Source organism: Takifugu rubripes, chromosome 7 (assembly GCF_901000725.2).
Source record: "Takifugu rubripes chromosome 7, fTakRub1.2, whole genome shotgun sequence".
NCBI lineage: Eukaryota > Metazoa > Chordata > Actinopteri > Tetraodontiformes > Tetraodontidae > Takifugu > Takifugu rubripes.
Window position 1 is genome coordinate 1,071,562 of NC_042291.1, and position 16,918 is coordinate 1,088,479.

The 16,918-nt window shown below is 41.9% G+C and overlaps 1 long non-coding RNA gene across 1 annotated transcript; it reads left to right on the top strand.

Annotated features, from left to right (window-relative positions):
- Nucleotides 1–560: 560 nt before the first annotated feature.
- LOC105416605 (uncharacterized) lies at nt 561–9,248 on the top strand. The gene is made up of 8 exons (XR_964637.2): nt 561–768; nt 1,873–1,890; nt 2,252–2,281; nt 2,367–2,411; nt 2,514–2,567; nt 2,642–4,533; nt 7,442–7,537; nt 8,437–9,248. It is a non-coding gene; the product is annotated as an uncharacterized lncRNA (long non-coding RNA).
- The last annotated feature ends 7,670 nt before the right edge of the window (nt 9,249–16,918 follow it).

Consider the following 16,918-nt stretch of genomic DNA (forward strand, 5'->3'; position numbering starts at 1 on the left):
CCTTGGGGTGGAAAATCCCTCAACCCCTCAAAACCCCATAAAGCGAGTAGGCTTTATGGAGAAGACTTGGCCTGCTTAATGAAGACACATTAAAACAATAGAACAACTGAAAATGGAGAAAACTTTATCATCCTGCAGCAGTGCATTACTTTCCTAGGAAATCCTGAAGGAGGGAGGATAGTGCATGCAACACTTTCTTCGTTGAAGCAGAATGTCTTGACACTAGTTTTCCAATTGCAAGAGGTTCGGTTTTCTCACTTGCATCCAAAGCACTAAAATTGAAACTGAAATAATTGGCATGTAAGGAAGGTAGAAGTAAAAGTCTTAAAAGAATTTAAAGATTTGTCTATGTACATAGAATAATATATGCTTAAATACTCCACCAAATTCAGAATGATGTGGACAATGATAAATTTAGTTTACAAAATAAAAGGGACGTTACAGTTTTGTGGCGTCTTTCACACAGCGCCCCCACTGGTGGTAGTCGGCATATCAGCAGACTCCTTCCTTCTTTTTTAACAAGTGGATGGCGGCAAGCATCACGTGACCCATTTGTGTCCAATGGCAGGCGTCGAAGTAGAAATCTGGTTCAAACCGGTCTGGTTCTTATGATTCCGTCAGTGTATAAACTACAAAAACATTGGTTTGCATTACACATTCGCCATTTTACACAGCAACTGGTCGGTTGTGTGATTAATAGAACCTTTAGCGTTCATATTTTGGAGAGATTTTTGTTCATTTTCTGTGAACAACATGGTCAAAACTAAGGTAAGTTTTTTTTTCAAATATTATTTTTTACTAATATATTAGCTTTACAGTATTATGTCGAGGTTATTCTTGAGGTTGCGTTTCATATTTATGCATCACGGGGTGCCTCATCACCCCCTTCAGACATTACAGCCACAGCGGTTCTCCGTATCTGCTCCAGCATCCTCCCATTCGACGGAAATAAAAGTTTGCGACATATGTAGTATAACAATCATAAACATATATAGAACTGTTACAGTCTGATAATAATGTGATTGGGTACATTTTCGTGTCCTGTGTCGACACCGATGCAGCCGCTGAGTAAATGCGCGGTGCAAAATGTCTGGCATCTTTTCCCTCCTATTCACAGTGGCAGCGAGACACTGACGAGCTGAACGCAGCAATAAACTTTGAGATACACACGCTCCATTTGCGGATTCGTTCCAGAGTTTCTTAACTTGTGATTTACAGTAGGGTGGATGCGTATTCAAACGCAATTTGCAAATATGAAGAACGATCTGGGCGAGGGGAGGTGTCACTAGTTTCTTGTTCCGAGTGACGCTTGTTTATGGTGCCAAACGGATTTATCTGTGTATTTTGTTTTATTCCTCTGGCTTGTGTTTAGTTCAATTTTTCACATTAATAGTAATATTTTACCAAGTCTTACTGCCGCGATTATACCGGAAAGTGATGTCAGGACTGGGAATTTAATGAATCTGCACGGTTGGAGGAAAATCAACACGCTTTTGTAAAATTACTCTTGCTCGAAGTTTCTGAAAGTCTGCTTTAGTTGCGAACATAATAGTTTCAAAATCGTTAACGCGTTGTCTTATCAATTTCTAAAAACAGCTGTCTGACGGCGCGCGCTGATACGAAACAAAGGAAGTTGTCAAGGCGCCAAAGCGCTGTCATGGTGATGGGCACCCGAGATTTGAATTCAAATATTGGCGGGAAGACGCTCGTTTTTTTTTTTTTTTTTTAATTATTATTATTATTTTCTTTTTAAACATTTTGCCTTGTGTACTAATACAAGATGGTTTTTAATAATTATCTTGCTGATTTGCTTGACTGATAAAAGTTTTTTCTACTGTTGTAACTTTCGCTTTTTTCTATTTTTCCTTCCAGAAACCCGCCCCTGTGGAGGTGTGTGAAAGCAAATGAAATATTCTTGTTTATGTCACAATTTGATGGTCTGACCACCTGTACGTCTTTTTAATTTCATTTTGATTTCATTTTTAAGTAGGCATATGTATATATTTATGATAATCAATGTTGATAAATACATGCTGTTGTCCTGCTATCTGCTTTAAGGTAGAGATATGTCTTCTAGGGACTACCATATTTGTACTATTTCCAAGTTCAAATCCACGTTTTTTAGAGCCCAAAATCATAAATATTGCCTTGTAGGGCCTTACAATGTCAACAGCGGTTACATCCTGTCCTTAGACACTTGATTTCTTGTATTTTTTCATTTGTTGAAACTATTTCTTTTTCTTCTCAATAGGGAAAGCGGAAATCAGATCGGATTGCGGCGGTAAATATATAAATGCGTGTATATAATATATATTTTTCATTTCCCAGTGTGGCTCCTATTGAGAAATGTATATTTTCTTTGGCAGAAACAAGCAGCAGCCGGGGAGCAGAAGAAAGTGGTGAAAAAAAGTGTATGAAAACAGCTGGCTCTAATAAAAATGATTTATTTGTGGTTCAGCAATTCTTTGGTTGTGGGAGGTAATGGAATAATTCATATGTCCTGTCATTTGTAGAGTGCACCCAAATCAAAGAAGAAAGCAGCCCAGAATGGGAACAACAGTACTGAGGTTGGTTTCTTTAAAAGGCCCCAATATTGTTTTGGTCATAATAAAATTGATACTAATATAAATTATGTCTACAGGAGCCAAAAGCGGAAGCCACAGATACCCAATAAGCAGCAGTTGATGTGCTTACTCTGTGTACTTGGTGATTGTACAGTTTTAAAAAAAAAAAAAAGTATTTTTTACCAAGTTTTTTTTTTATTATTACAAATGTCATTTATAGGTTTGTTTTGGGCTTGCACTTGATGTAACAAAAGATTTTTTTGTCACAGTCATATCCATTTGTAAGCAATGACCGTCCATATCTTACAGAGGTGGTGTTCTGTTTCTTTCTTTTTTAGTTAATTCATTTATTTTTAAGCAGCTTGCTCATCAATGCTTTCCAACAAAATGAACTTTAAATTCTAAACATGAGGCAGCTAAACCTTATTGTCAAATTTTAGGAAGAAAATGTTCTTGTTTCATTTTTTTCTCCTATTTTCCAATTAAACTAATACAAATGCTTACCAAATGTTTTGGAACATTGTATGTTGACTTAAGATCTATACGTTGAGAATATGAGAGCTGGCTTTAGCGTAAACTTTTGATAAGTCCCCAAAACATGTTTGTTGTGAATGTTGTCATTTGATGCTATATATGTTTCTGATTGGGGAAAGAAAACTTTTCTGACTTCAATGGTTGATCTAAATGTTCATGAATAAAGAGCCTGAAAAGGTCCTGGTTGCAGCTGATGTGTCGTAGCTCAACGCCGCCACTAGGGGGCAGTGTCGCGGCGTTGAGAGTTGCCTGCTCTCGTTTTAGCTTCCGCTGGGGGGCGCACCTTTCCAGAGCAAGATCATGTAGGTCAAATATGCGTTGTTTTTAAACCTAATGCTCTGTCTTGCTTTTTTCTTTAATTTCACTTAGTTCTACATTTATGCGTAACAAAACTTTTTGTTTCCAGCATTCTGGGACGTCAGAGGTTACTTGCATAAACGCATGTAATTTAAGATCAGTTAAAACGTTTCCATGGTTCCTGATGGTTTTGTTTGTTTTGGCAATTTAAAAAAAAAAATTTGCAGCAATCTCGGAGGTCATAGATTCCATGCACTGAAAACACATTTAACCTGCCTAAAACTATATTGGATGGTCATTTTAGTGTAAATAAAAAAACAATCGTAAAATCCTCCAAACTAAATGATATTGTTCATGTTTATGAAGTACATGCACAATCCTGCCAAGAAAGAGGAATATTTACACTTGGCAGTAAATGTACATGTATTTGCATTGGGGGGAAAAAACTATTTAAATACTTACGTGCAGATAAACATTAAGAAACCCTGTCAATGTAACTGAAGCACCTCCACCGGACGTCAGCGTTCCTAAACGAACCTGGACCTTTAAATCTCTATAAAACTCACTGGGGTGCCTTTAGTCTTCGGATCTAAGGCTAAAAGGCCAAAATGACATTCATTAATTTGGCAGATGGAGCGCGGATGAAAACACCGGAAACACGTTAGAACATGACTCAAAAATAAGAACAATATGCTATATGAAGCAAACTTTAAAGAAAACCCGGATTGCGGTTATACCCTGCACTTTTACATGGCGTGTTCAGTCACTGCTTAATTGTAGAGCTTTAAACCATCAAATTACTCAAGCCTTAAACTGCTGAGTAACGAAACATTGAAAACAACAGAGATGCAGGGCGAATTTAACTTTGAACTTTATTTGAAAAGTGAGCAACGTCCCCCATAGCTTTATCCCCCTGGATTTCGCCCGGAAATGGATCATTGACATGTGTGACGCGCTTCGCGTGTCCACAAGCATGTGTCTGATCCCCGGTTGAAGGCCCCACCCCATGCACACGCACACACACGCGCCTTCGTGCCGGCTCCTATAAAACCTTGCATTTTGAACAACGTGTCCCATCCGTCCGGAACAGCTGACCCTCTACCTGAACCCGCGCAGCCACGCTCACCTGCAGCCGCCGGTAAGTTTTCACGTGAACTGTTCCTCCAGAGGGGGTAAAAGGGGGTAAAACAGCCTGAGCAACCCCTGCGACGAGCCTCCAATCAGTCCCTGTCCGGGGAAGACTCACGGGGTTGCTAGTTGACTTTTCTTAAAAAGTGTTTTTCCAGGCGCTTTTAAACTTTTGCGCACGTGTTTTGGTTTTGTGGCTTGTTTTTGTTTATTTATTGTAGGGTTGACCGAGGAAAAATAATCAATTCTTTCAGTGCTTGCAGTTAATACATTGCAGTTTTTTTCTTTGCAAACAGGAGCGTAAAGACCAAGGCAAGAATCAAAGCAAGTTCCTTTGTCCTTCTGAGCAATGAGACTGTTGAAGAGTTTCATCTATGTTCTAGTCGCCTTGTAGCCTAACCTGTACATTTTGTACCCTAGCAATCTATAGGATGGCATCATGGGGGGGGGGCTCTTTACAGCGCCGTTGGATTAAACATGACAACACTTTTAGCTTTTCACTAGGATCAAAGTTAGATCCTTTTTTGTCACTCATTGGCCAGTGTTTCATCTGAATATTATAGTGTAGCATTTTAGTCCCTCGTGGGGTTTATGCAACAGTGCAGTGACTGGATTTTTAACAATAGAACGTCAGCATATAGGCTACATCACAGTCCAGGTAGGGTACCAAACAAATCGGTAGCATCACTAGACCAAATTCCACCAATGGGGAACTGTTTGTTTATAGGAAAATGGCTGTTTATTTATATATCCTTGCTTGCTTTCCAGAGATCGCCCATCTGTAGGTCAGGAGCATGCATTCAGCAAAGTGACACCAGGCGGTAGGACCAAGTAGGCTGTGCTCCAGTTTCATTGGCTGTTGAGGTTGAGTACACCATGTACCCAGTAAATGCTCTTCAGGCTTTAATAATGACTGAAACCACCTAACTCAATCATTTTTCATAAAGCCTTTCCTCACATAATCATCAGTTTATGACCAGGTTTGAAAAGAGAGTTGGAGTTTTGTCGATGAGAGATCAAATGCCTTTTGCTTTGGTTCCCTTCAGGGTGTAGTCGGTGGTTTCATGCTTGCCACAAACTTGCTGATGAGCCTGTTGGCAGCAGCTGTTTCTCACTGTAGATAATCAGACGCAGAAATGTGGAGACACCCCTGTGCATTCCAGCTGAATCATCATCAGACAAAATAGTTCTCAGGTGATTCACCTGAAGTGTTTTTACAGTGTGTAAAGCACAGCTGCTCGACTACCAGAAGGTGAGCATTATATTCTCGTCCGGTCGTCTTTATCCATTTCGGGGTCACAGGGAGGGTGCACAGTAGTCTGTCTTCTGAATACGAGGTTTGTTTTTTGTTTTGGGGGAGTGGATCTAGCTACACCCTGTCTTCTAATTTGGGATTGGACCAATAACCACTGGAATAAAGCAAAGACTTGTGTAATTTATAGTCCATGTGTAGCAAACGCAAGTGTTGGTTCAATGAAATGGAAATGGATTATGTAACCCGGGGGTCTGATGTAACAAATAGAGGTGCGTTAACAAATGTTAGAGAGAAGTCTGCATTTTTATTTTATTTTTTTGTCTGCCTTGTTCTTCCTGGCGTCGCTTTTATTTTCTCGCGCAGCATCTGATGGCGTTGACGCGACGAGCTGTTTACGTAACCCTGCCCTTTAACATGTAGCTGTGTCGCCAGGCGCACCGCTGCGCTGGATTATTCTCCTATCATTCGTCTTCACTAAATGACCAGCTCACATCTAATTGCAGACAAAAGGGTCTTGTTTTGGTCATTTGAAGGTGCTTGGAAAGGGGGGCGTGTTTGGGGAAAAGTAACCTGCTGAAAGTAATGTTTTGTGACAGCGATGGGTGGGGGCTGTAGGCAAGCTCGCAGATCTGGTTGGGCGAGAGCTCGGCTGTATAAAAAGGCAGAGCGCAGCACAGAAACGCACCCTGAAGTTGGAGTTTGCCACCGAGCTTGACATCTGTTAGGATTCCCTGCCTGATCGGGTGCTCGGTGGGCTCCTGGTCACTTTTGGCTTTTCTGTTTTAGCCTTCCCAAGGCTACTGGAAGGTGAGGAATCGCGGCATGCAACCATAATAACGGTTATTTATAAAAGCTTTAACTACCAATAATGATCTGGAAAGTGGCGAAACCCTCCAGGTTGATGTTTGAAGGGGTTGTCTGCATAAATCTCCAAATGGAACATATAATGGCTAAAAGTGTTGTCTCCTGATGTTGCACAGGTAGTGTTAAGAGTTCAGTTTATGCAATTTAAAAGTTCTGCCTGCTCTTCGTGAAATGCCTTGTGAGAGCATCATGTTCCCCAGCTTTGCACCCGTTCAGATGGTCCACTTTGCAGTTGGAGGCTCCTCACTCTTTGGTACATCGTGTTCTCATGTCACCCTTTCAGACGCTCAGTCCTTGCAGAATTTGCCCGATTAAAATGGTTCGATGCTTCTCCCCAGTATTTTTTTCTCCCCAGTATGAAAGATCTGCGTTCATCTAGTCCCAAATTGCACATTTGCCATCGTATCACGCATTTTTTATCAAGGTTTTATTTATTATTTTTTATCAAGGTTTCCATAAACTGGTGACGTTATTTGGTCGGGTTATGACGCAGTATAAATGGATGCTTTGTCCCCTCTGTTCTAAACCCGGTGCATCGGAGTTCTGTGGCAATGTTTTTGTTTTGATTTTTTGTCAACATGGTCCCAAAATATTTCCATATGTGAAATGTCTTCTGTCCAGCGAGTCTAATCCTGTTCCATGGCTGCAGGCAGGAGTTGTTCCCTCCTCGTTCACCGAGTCATTTGATTTTTGGCAGCTGCAGCTCTGAACTCGGAGCGTTCACAGAAATCCGACTGCGTTCCCGCCTGATGCTTCAGTCTCTAATCTGCCGTTATGCCTTTTTGTTTTTTTAAAACAGAGCGATCCAGGTGTTTTCCACAAGTCACTACCAATCCCATCAGACATGATCATCAAACTGGGAAGGCTGACACCTGGATATTTCCGTCTCCTGCAGGTATTTTTCACTTCACCACAACTGGAAACTAACACAACTCAAGTGGACCCAAATATAACCTGTTCAATGTTTCTTTGTGTTCCACCGATCGGCTTTTTGGGTTGTTATATGCGTACATGCTGGCCCTTGTTTAAAATCTTTTTTTGGGGAACTCTTGTGGAAATAGGGCACCTGCCTCATGTCGCTTTTTTCTCCTTTTAAAGTGAGTAAAGTGGCCAGATTGGTTTTAATTTATTTTACTGGTTTTAAGCAAAAACATTTTTATTTAAGACAAGTTTATTTAAGATTGCATTTTCCTTTTTTAAAAACAAATGGCTGCTTGGCTTGAATTGAGCGTTGGGCCCAGTTATAAATGAATTTAAATAATTTGTTGAAGCCCAGTTAGCTGAGTCTTTGGGGACATCTTTAGGAATCAAAATGATGCCTTTTAAACTCCAAGAAATGCTGCATAAAAAGATTTCACACTACAAGACGAATGTGAAACCGCTGAAGACTGCCAGTATTGAGGATTTAGAACGAAGACTACTTCAATCCAGGCCATAATCACCTCAGTGTTTCATATAGATGTATTCATTTAAGGGAATCAACAGCTTTGGGGGCATCTCGTGTTCTGGCCCCTGACCCTAGTTCCCTCCTCCTCAGTGATGTGGGCCATGTGGATGTTTTGCATAATACAGAATATTTATTCCCGTATATTGGAACGTTTTGTTCCATTCCTGTTAAAGGCCCCGTAAGCTAATTGTTCGGTGCAGATGCTGTGTGTAAAGAAGGCTTTTATGAAGCTTCCCTTATTTATCACACTCAGCCAGGTTTTATCTGTGTTGACATGAAGCAAGTCTTGAAGGGCTCATTGTTGCCACAGGCGCTTGACCTCTGACCTGCTTCTTTTTGGCCCGCAGAGACAAGTTGCCGGTGAAGTGCAGACGCAACCACAAGACCGCGCTGTCAACCAGATCGCTATGATGCTGGCCATCTTAGGTCTGGGCCTGTCGTACTACAGCGCCAAGCAGATGACGGAGAAGGTCCAAGTACAGCCTGCACCCTGACGCAAGCCTGACCAGGTGATGGGATCAAGGAGGCAGAGTGTGGTCACGTTCTTCTGTCAGGACTTTTCAACCCTTAACCTAGTGGACGGGGCGGCTTTTACGGACTGTTTTTGGGGGGTGATAACCTACTTTCTGCCTTCTGGTGTGATAAATAGTTGTTCCAACGGTATGCACTTGTTACATGCTCCAACACTGTTCTGAGCTCTAAAAATCTGGAAAAACAGGATGAAAATTATGAACAGTCACGTTTTTTTAAGGGAAAGTTGACTGCACGTGAGACCTACTTTGTACTGACGAACCAAGAGGGATGTGAACGAGGTTGTCTCTGTTACCTTTCAGGGCTTTGTGAACATGTAGGAGCCATGCTCGCCATATATACTTGTGAAATGTGTACGTCAAGTGTCAGATTCAATGAATATTTGCACAAAACTCTAGTTTTTTTGTTTGTTTTTTTTAAACTATGTCACAACTGAACTGAGAAGGATGACGGCTCACTTCACATTTATGTAGATTTCATTGTTTTAACCTGTAAATACAAAGTCTATGAACCCTTCATGCAGGATCTGCTACATGTTGACAACCTGATGTCTGTCTTGATTTTATTGAGGAATGTATGTTGGTATTTTGTAATGATTTAATAAAGCTGTGAACACTTCGAACACTTTTTTTTTTAGTCCAGACGCCGCCTGAGTTTAATTTGGAAACTTCCTTGTTGGCTTTGAAGGAAGTGCGAGTTTTATGACCACTCGCTTGCGTGCCATCTTCACACACACACACTGGTATGTGGATGGTTTTGCAAATATCCCGAGGAAACTTATGTAACAAAGGCTCTGAGCAAGCACGTCACGAGACCGAGGGATGAATATTGAGGCAAAAAAGGCTGACAAGTTCCTCTGCTTTTGTACACACGTTTATTGCTAAGCAGAACAATGCAGACATATTCTTCACCCAGTTTCCTCTTGCAGGGCGTGGAGTTTTGAAACTGCGCATGCCTGATGCTCGCTGCCTGATGTGATTCCTCTTGACAAGCTAAGGCCTCGTTGGGTGCCACGTGCTCCTCTCTGCCCGTCCCTTTAACTCCTCCCCATCCTCTTTCTACCCTAACACAACATAGGAGGATCAAACTCTCACATCGGCGTACCAATGATGCCGGACGCATCCCCTAACGAGGGGCAGCCATTGGCTGACCGATGACGCGTCACCCGTGTTGCCTTGAAACAAAGGGTGAGGGGTTTCTGGGGGTTGGGGCTGGATTCCATTTATTTTTCTTTGTCTTCTTTTAAATCTGTGATGTTGGACAGGTGAAGTGAGTGTGGGTGGTGCAGACGCTTCAAAGAGAGGAACTGAAGGAGCAAGATGCTCGTGCACGCAGAGCTGGCTGATGAGAAGAGGTTCATTATCATCAGGCAAAACCAGAAATGAACAAGTTAAACAGCTTTCAGCAAGTACACAACAATGTACATAAGCTGATTTGACAGTGGAGGTGAAAGTCAACATGTTATATAACTGACACAGTGCAACATAACTAAACACGCAGCATATCAATAATATTGTATTTCACTTCTTCAAAGGTTCCTTATATCTTAGCAGAACTTGTGTCTTCCACAGTCAAGCAGAACGAGAGCTTTGTCCCGCAACATAAGGCACATTCACATTTAGAAATTCTTGTGCACCGAAAATGGACGTGGTCGTTACTGTGCAGAGAGCAACATCAGGGGACGGGATATTTTAGACCAGAGTCAGGTTGAGAAGACAGCAGGGGGTGCATGTGCATGAGGAATGTGCTAGGTGGTGGGTCACTCCGCCTGAGGAGACTGTTGGGACTGCAGTCTAACGTGCAGGGAACACAATGTCTCTGAGATGTCACCGTCCCCCCAGCGTGCGCGTGCACACACACACTCACACACACACTCCATTTTTATCTGCTCCCACCTTTTTTATATAGTTTGCCTGTAGTGATTTTGTAAATTCTGTTTTTGATCACTTGGTTTCCAAATTAAACTGCAAAAAAAAAATATATATATATACAGTATATATATTCTTGTCGTGTTCCTTCTTCAGAAACACGAGAAGCTGGAGAAGTACCAAGGGCTGAAGGAGGAGATAGAGAGAATGTGGGGCATGAAGGCAACAGTGGTCCCAGTGGTGATTGGGACACTAGGGGCAGTAACACCCAACCTGAGTAGATGGTTCCAACAGATACCAGGAACCACATCAGAGATTTCTGTCCAGAAGAGCACAGTCCTAGGAACAGCTAAGATCCTGCGCAGAACCCTCAGACTCCCAGGCCTCTGGAAGAGGACCCGAGTCTGAAGGAAGGAGGCACCGCCCAGGAGGGCGAGGAAGAGATTTATGAAAGCCAATAAATTGCTAACATTGTTAAAAATGAACACTTAACTTTCGCCACCTCTAAACCTGTCTTTTCAGGACATCACGTTCGTCCTCCTCATACCCAGTTTTCCATCCTCACATCTGCCTTTTCATTAGGATTTAGAGAAAAGCAGCTTATCTCTGGATTCAACGGCTGTTTGTTCCCACAGGGTCAGTGATTATCATGTCTCTAGATGATGACATCAATTTAAAGACAAAGTGCGCTGCTATATTTACCCCCCCCCAAAATAATAACTGTCAAGTGATTTCTGAAAAGAAGATTTCCATCCACGTGAACTTAATAACAGAATGCAGCACCACATAGCTGCTGAGGATAAATAAGATACACAGACCTGGATTTAAAACTGATTTGACCGATACAACAGTTTCTCATTCAGTTTCTACTTACAGGTCAGTGTTGGGAAACACATCATATAAGAATCTTTATGCCTTGGCCAGAGTCCTTGATCCCGCTGGGCAGACTAAAGAAAGGTCAGTTTGTCTGCCTAACCAATAGGTTTTTGTCCATTTTGAAACAAGTGCAGTAAAAACACAAACTCAATGTGCTACTCTGAATCCGTTTGCTGCTGGGAAGCCTGGGAATGTTTTTTCAACACCCTACATAGTTTTCACAGCGGCATTTTTGTGCTGAGCCTTGGTAGGAGAGGAGTTGCTGGTTTCCTGTGGATCACAGTACTGTCTGAGAGCCAGAGTGAACTTGAATATCTTCAATGTACACAGAAAGTGTGCATGTATGTATATATGTAACATCCTGGGGGGAAAGACGGGCAGAGTAGGAGGAGATCACCTTTCACACGTCATTGTCAGGCCCTGACATTGAGAACCTGCCTTTGGGCCATGAGTACCTTGTGTAAGTTTTGACATGACACCGTAAACATGCACTAATATGCCCACGCCACGTTCAACATGGTTCCTCATAACATGGAATAAAAGACATCATTTCACAAGTTCTGGGAAGTGGGGGGATTCTTGGGTCCAGCCCCGGTGCGGACAAAACATGGAAGGTGTTTTGGTAGTAGAGGAAGGTGCCGGAACACCTTGAGAGCACTGCCACGGTGCCCTTGAGCAAGGTGTCGAACCCACAGATGCTCGCATAGGGCTCTGAAATGAACTGGCGACCCATCCAGGGGTGGACGTGCCTTTGCTCATATGTGCCCCCCTCCCCCCCCCACACACACACACACACACGCACACACACACACACACTCCAAAAGGGATAAAGGAGTCAAAAAATTGAGAAAATCCTTAATGTAGATTTTGTCTCCTTTTCATACACTGGCTGCTACACCTGCATCCATTTTGTGGATTTTAGCTTATTGCTGGCTGATGTTTGTGCATGCGAACTGCTCGTTTACCATCCTTCTCTTCACCTCTTCCCTCCTTTTGCCCTTTCTTTCACTGGTGTGTCCACAATTCCTCCAACACCTTATAAAGGTCCCCATTCACCAAATTCTGCTCCACTCACAGAATGCTGATCCTCTCCTGTCGTTATTCTGTACCTGGGAATCCCCCTAACAGCAGCAGCAGCGTTCCTCCTAAAGCTGATGAGGTCAGACCAATTTTTGGGACGGAGCTGTCTGAAGTTAAAAACAAAAGACCTGCAAGGAACGGTCGGCTTCATTCATCCGAGACCACGGGGGCTCTCAGGGAAATTTACAACCACGCTGCATGCTTGTAAACTTTGGTCTCCACGGTGACCGGTTGCCTGTCGATATAGTGGCATCAACGAGTACTGTTGCGCTGATCCCAGCGTGGCAGCAGGTGACGCTTTGTCGGAGGAGCAGGAAGTTGTCACTGGATGCCACTTGACCCAGTTGCATAACATGATTTATGGCTGTGACATGTAAACCTCACATGGTAAAAAGCTTACATTACACACACACACACACACACACACACACTGATGTTGGTGCATCAGAGTGCACACATGTTTATGAGCATCACGTCTTCAAAATGCCAATAAATCAATCTTCTCATCCATTTCAAAGTTTCACTTTGACTGCAGGGCTGCAGATTCTTCCCGCTAAGCAATTAAATGCTGGCGATGACCACTTCAACCGGTCTGAACAGGATGGCAAGGAAAGACACATGGAGACATGCAGCCCTGCACCGTTTGAGGAGGGCTTTTATCTCTTGGGAGGGGCGCCTCCTTCAAATGAGCCCTTTGAACATGTTACATCATCTGCTGCACATGCAACCACACATGTACACAAACAAGTGTTCAGTCTCCTTAAGACTTAATGTAATGAAGACTTAATGGTTTACTATAAGATTTAAGATGATACGTCGTCCCTATATGATAATCGAGAAAAACGATTAACCGTGATGTTAGACAGAAAAGGCTTTCAACTGTGGATAAATTATTCAGCCGTCTTCTCAGTTGATGTGTTGCAGACTCTTCGCAACCCAAAATTGAAGCCACTGATCCCAGGATACAGGGATCCAACTTGGATCAGTGAGAGGATATTGTTGCCCTCACCAGTAATAAAGAATGTTCTGTTTGGGGAACTCCATTTTCTCCTTGGATCATCTTTCTGGTTGTGCAAAGGAAATATAAGATAAGAGCATCCTTTTTTTCTGCTGACTGGAAGCCAGTTTGAATTTGTGCCTCACTCTGTCATCTACCATCAAGACGGAGACGCCAACAGTTTGGTTAAAACTCAGTTAAAGAAACCCTTTTTGGGCCTCTCTGTCTCCAGGCTGCCCCGTGGAATGCTTCACTATTGACTGAAACATCCGTGCATTGTTGTGCACTGTTTGGCAGGTAGATGTGAGCAAGGAGAGATTTAGGCTTTGTTTGGGTTGTATGTGTGCTTCCAGTCAAATCAGGGCTGAAGTTCGGGCATTAAGGTGGAATTAGCATACTTTCTGGAGCAAACATGTCTTACAGTCACTTAAAACAGTGGGAATCACTGCAGATCATGTGTGTGATGGAACATCAGGACCTTTACATGAAGTATATTATGTGCACACAAAAGTAAACAGGCTGAAAAAAAGACAAACACATTTTATTAATCCAATTCATGCAAACAAAATAAGTCAAAGGTAAAGAGGGAGTGAAAGTGATGTAAGTGGCTGTGATGTGTTCTTAGGGGAATGCGGGTTTGGAGCCTTCAGGTTATTAAAGTTATTGCCTGTAAATACAGTTTATTGTTAATTCTGCACCCACTGACTTTATTGCAGAACCAGTAATCAGAAAAGGTGTCAAGCCAGAGGTGCCGAGTGGCTGACTGAAACAAGAAAAACACAACTGTCCAGAGGGTCACGCAAACGAGCACGCAACTTACTGTGTTGCACAACAGTTAGCACGCCAGGAAGTGCCAGTTTTAAACTCATGCATCTGCAGGGCCTCGTAAAATAGATGCGTATGTGCATATTCGTGTGTGTGTGTGTGTGTGTGTGTGTATGTAGGGGGGGGGGGGGGGGGGGGGGGGGGATGGGCAGCTGCTTGCTTTAAAATGCTTTGCAATGTATTTTACTGTAGTTTGATTATCATGATAATTATTGGCTGTTTTTAATCGAATTGGATCGTTTATGACCGACTACTAGATGGGCAACATGGTGATTATAATGATGACAAAGGTCCGTAACTTGAGTGTGATCGTGCATGTCCAGTTCATCTGAGAGCGCCTGCAACGAGAAATCAAATTAAAAAGTATAAATTTTGTTTCAATAAAATTTCATTCACTTGATCTTTTCATGGTTTAGCCATTTTTCTTCATCTCTCTGTCTCTGCTGCTTTGTTTTCATGATACAATTAATCTATTCGTTTTATTTCGTTATTACTTAGGTTAGGTTGGAGATATTGATTCCTCAGTGTCTTTGTGGAATCATTTTGTAGAGGCTTCGGGGAAAGGCTCACACGAGGATGCAGTTCATCGCTGGAAAGATGCGTTTTCGTGTCCTGGTACATCGTGTTCTAGTTCAGAAGCAGGACCCCCGAGCACCGGACAGTCTCGCTGCCTCCCCCTAGTGGTCACACATCAAATCTATCGCAAGAATGCGTCAATTAGATCAGTTAACTGTTAAGTTGTTCACAGTCTATGATTGATGCGTGTATTTGTGCATTAAATCAGCCGTAGAACTGCTTTCTTACTCTGATAATGTCGTGGTTCCTTTGCTGGAAAAGAACAAAACGATATAACATTTTTTAAAAGACAAAACAAGTTTGATTCTGGTCCAGAATTAAAATAAATGAAGTAAATATGAATTAATGAAGTCAAATGGTTTGACTAAACCTTTGTTTGAAAGAAATATGCCCTTTATTGAAATTTTGTGAAGGCAAAAATCGTTACTGAGCGTCTTCCGTGAAGAGCTCTGGCGCCACCTGATGGTCAGTTATCGGAAACTACAATAGTTACAAATAGAAACTGGGAAACTGCAATTATTTAAAAAACAAAGTCAACTCAGTGGTGCAGGGTTTCATTTCAACATCAATCTCTTTATCTATATAAAAAAACTGATCTAGGGTATTTTAAAAAAAATATATAACTGATTATATTTTATAAAGTGACGATTTGTTTCCATTTTATGGCTGCTTTTTTTGAAGTGAGATATTAAAATATATCCGATGGTTACAAACTAGAAACTGTTTCCATCTTAAGTATTGTTCAACCTGCTGCTTCCATGTAATGATCCACCACCTCTGTGCACTGTTAGATTCTTGGGTGCGTCTTTTTGGAAACATGATCTGGTGCAACCGCAACCTCTCCAAATAACCCCAGTCCATGCACATGTCATCCATACAGCTGTATTCATAATTCATGTTGATCTTATGGAGCTGCTTGTCTTTGCGGCTTCATTAATGTCCAACTCTGCATGGTAAACAAAACCAGCAACAGGAGAGCCAGGGGACAGTTTAGATCACATTTCTTTGCTGTATAATCAAGATTATCATCAAAGCTCCACCGGATAGATTTACATCATTGCAGAAGAGTCTGTTGTGTCAGTGTTTCTAAAACCACTGTTTCTGATTTACACTTTTATAATAAAAGTGTTGCACAGGTAACATTACAAATGTCTTTAGAAAAGCAAGTCTAAACTGTCATTAATCTGTTTTGGAGCTCTTTATGTACATGACACTCCATGTGCTCTCAGGTTGCCAGAGCAACCAGTCTGAGACAGCACACGACCAGGCAGGTTTGAATGGAGGGGCCAATTAGAGCAGAGGAAGTGGTCAGATAATTGGACTGGTTAGTGAGATGGTATTCCATAAGGTTCATTTTTATCCTCTCAGATGTTTTAGCTGGAATTTATTTGAAAAAAAACCCCTAAGATCGCTGACGTATAACATAGATGTACTCAATGGGTGCATTTCACTAAGTGTTTCCATTTTCCCTGTTACTTCAAAACACTACTTCACCTTATTTTACAGGCAAATATTGGAATTCTCCTGCATTTTGAGGTCAGATTTTATGGATCACGTGAGCATTTTAAGCACATTTTATGGATTCAGTTTAAAAAATATATAAAAATCGCTATCTTTCTTTATACATTCCACTGAATAGTCCACATTTCTATGATGCAACTTTTATTTTAACTGATGGTCAGCAGTATTTTTGGTTTTTGTCTTTGTTATTTTTGCTAATTTTCCATATTCTTGCTGGTGTAATGTTCGAGTGTTTTGGTAAAAAGTTTGAATTCGTGGCAAATCGTGGCATCTGATCATCTTTTGAGGGTACGTGCGTATGCGTGTGTGTGTGCGTATGCGTGTGTGTGTGTGTGTGCGTGTGTGTTTGTGTGTGTGTGTGTGAGGTTATCAGACAACCTGCCAATACTGGCCCACAAAGGACCTCTGGCTCTATAATGAGACCTTCTGAAATATGCATGAGGAACTCTACACCTGTTTCCAGGTAACCAAGGCAGGGATTCTGAACCGTGACACTGGATTCTGTGTGTGTGCGAGTGTGCGTCTGTGTGCACCTGCGTGGGCGCATTCACAGAC